The sequence below is a fragment of the Ursus americanus genome, chromosome 1 (genome assembly GCF_024610735.1).
Source record: "Ursus americanus isolate L20-20 chromosome 1, mUrsAme1.1.p, whole genome shotgun sequence".
Classification (NCBI taxonomy): Eukaryota; Metazoa; Chordata; class Mammalia; order Carnivora; family Ursidae; genus Ursus; species Ursus americanus.
This window is the reverse complement of record NC_142127.1, coordinates 36118896-36122091: the sequence shown is the minus strand read 5'-3', so window position 1 is coordinate 36122091 and position 3196 is coordinate 36118896. Positions and strand designations below refer to the sequence as shown.

Here is a 3196-nt window from a genome sequence, read left to right as displayed (position 1 = left end):
GAGGGAATGAAGTACAAGGAGATTTCAGAGGACAAGGAGAGGAGAGGGAGGCGATCCTCAATGTCCATAGGAAACAAACTGTCACTGAGAGCGAATGGTAGGCATACATCTATATTCTGCACCAGCTCTTGGACACTTTGTGTACTTGATTGTCCAATAGTAGCCTTTTAGTAATAGACTGCATATTTTCATTCTTTTGAATATTAAGGGCATAGTTTAATAATGTGTGTGTCTGTCTTCCCTATAGTGAACCCTATGACAGAGTTTGAGGATTGCTTGAATTGTGTTTTTCCATCAGCATCTACCACGGTATCTGACACGTTCTCAGTAAATGAACACATTACAGCGAGTGAAATTCCAAAATTATATATTTGTTCTTTATGACTCTGAACATCAAATTTTCATCTAGTTATTGGCCAATGGATCCCTCTAGGGCACGTGAAGATCCAAGGTGATCAAGATACAATTTGATACAAGGTTCTTTAAAACCAAACTCCAGGGCACTCCAGATAAAGATGGCAGAGTGCGATTCCAGCTTTTTGCTGACTACATTCAGCCCATCAGGTAGACTTGTCCAGATTGAATATATTTTGGCTGGTGTAGCTGGAGGAATCCCTTCAGTGGGAATTAAAGCTGTAAATGATGTGGTATTAGCAATTGAGAAGAAATAGAAATCCATTCTGTAAGATGAGCAAAGTGTACACAACGTGGAACCAATTACCAAGCATAGAGGTTTGGTGTATAGTGTCATGGGCACAGATTACAGAGTGCTTGTGAACAGAACTTGAAAACTAGCTCAGCAATACTATCTCATTTACCAGCAACCCATTCCCACAGCTCACCTGGTTCAGAGAGTAGCTTCTGTGATGTAAGAATACACTGGAGTTTCTTTACTAATTTGTGATTGGAGTGAGGGGCAACCATATTTATTTCAGTGAGATCTATCTGGAGCTGACTCCCCCTGGAAAGCCACAGCAATGGGAAAGAACTATGTCAATGGGAAGACTTTCCTCAGACAAAAGATATAATGAAGACCTGGAACTTGAAGATGCTATTCACACAGCCAGATTAACCCGAAAGGAAAATTTTAAGGGCAAATGGCAGAAGAGAACACAGAGGTTGGTGTCTGCAATGAAGCCAGATCCGGGAGGCTTACTCCTACTGAAGTTAAGCACTACTTGGCTGCCATAGCATAACAATGAAGGGACTGAAAAATCCAGAATTTCAGATAATCCCTCTACTTGAACGTGCTTAAAGTATGTTTTGTTTTGCAGACTTTTTGCATACTTATTTCTGCATGGTTTGATGGATTGATGTTTTTTATTTTTATGTTTTTTAAGATTTTGTTTATTTATTTGACAGAGATAGAGACAGCCAGCGAGAGAGGGAACACAAGCAGGGGGAGTGGGAGAGGAAGAAGCAGGCTCATAGCGGAGGAGCCTGATGTGGGGCCCGATCCCATAACGCCGGGATCACGCCCTGAGCCGAAGCAGACGCTTAACCACTGTGCCACCCAGGAGCCCCTGATGGATTGATGTTTTTTAAAATGACACTTATAAATCATAATAAACTGTTAAATAAAAAAATATAAATAAAAGTTAACTCCAAATGTTGTACGAGGTTTTCTTTTCTTTTCTTTTCCCCCCCAAATTATAAAGAAAAAGAAACTTGAAAAAAATCTGAAGTGACTTAGGTTATTATAGAACAAAAATCCAATGAGCTATTTTGTTTATAGCACATTGCTCTAGAACCGTGGTAAAATGTATGGTAAAACTTCCATCAGGGATACTCTTTTCCATAGTAATATATTGATATAAGTAATATAGCTGCCTTCCCTTTGGAACATTCTTTGGCCAATTAATTTATTCATTTCATAAATACTGTGCCTCTATTATGTGCAAGTCCCTATTGGTCAGGCTAGCAATAGAATTAGAGGAGTGAACAGAATACTTTCCTGCCCTGATGGAGCTTATATTCTGGTGGGAGATCTGGGAAATAAACCAAGTAAATAAATAAATTACAGGATATAGTATGATTACTCCTATCTGACATTGCAAACAAAATTAACTCAAAATGGATCAGAAAACTGAAATGTGAGAGTTAAAACTGTAAAACTCTTAGTAGAAGACAGAGGAATAAATTTTTATAACTTCAGGCTGTGCAAAGAATTCTTATATATGACACCAGAAGCCCAAGCAACAAAAGAAAAGTAAATAATTTGGATGTCATCAAAATTGAAAATTTTCATGCATCAAAGGACACTATCAGAATAGTGAAAAGATAATATGAAGAATTGGAGACATATTTGCAAATCATGTATCTGATAAGTTTAGTACATTGACTATATAAAAGATTCTTACAACTTAACAACAAAAAAAAGATGAACATCCTAGTTAAAAAATGGGTAAAAGACTTACACAAGCATTTTTCCAAATAAGATATACGAATTGTCAGCAGCTCTATCTAAAGATACTCAATGTATCTTAGGGAAATGGAAATAAAAATCACAATGAGACACCATCTCACACCCACTAGAATGGTTATAAAAGGAAAAAAAAGTGTTGGCAGGATCTGGAGAAATTGATATCTTTATATATTGTTGGTGGAAATCTAAAATTGTGCAGCCACTGTGGAAAGCAGTTGACCATTCCTCAAAAAGTTAAACATAGAATTATCATATGATCTAGCAACTCCATGCCTAGGTGTATACCCCAAAGAATTGAAAACAGGCGTTCAAACGAAACTGTGCAGGAATATATAATGTTCATGGCAGCACTACACACAATAGCCAAAAGGTGGAAGTAACACAGGTGTCCATCAACGAATACATGGATAAAGCAAATGTGGTATGCCCACACAACGGAGTACTGTTCAGTCACAAAATGGAACGAACTACTGACACATGCTACCATGTGGATAAACCCTGAAAACATGACTCTAAGCGAAAGAAACCAAACACAACAGACCACATCTGGTATGATTCCATTTATATGAAATAGCCTGAGTCAGCTGTAGCATAGGCGACAGAATTTGATGATGGATTATATATGCTATATTAAAGCAAGAAGAGTGAAGAATGACTCTAAAATCTTTGGTCAGAATAACTGGAAAAATGGAGTTGCCATTTGTTGAGATGAGGAGGGCTGTAAAAGCAGGAGATTGAGGGGAAAATGAAGAACTTGGTCTTGGAGATCAG

At 37.7% G+C, this 3196-nt stretch overlaps 1 pseudogene; it reads left to right on the top strand.

Annotated features, from left to right (window-relative positions):
* Nucleotides 1–515: 515 nt before the first annotated feature.
* Nucleotides 516–1196, top strand: LOC123782989 (proteasome subunit alpha type-2 pseudogene; annotated as a pseudogene).
* The last annotated feature ends 2000 nt before the right edge of the window (nt 1197–3196 follow it).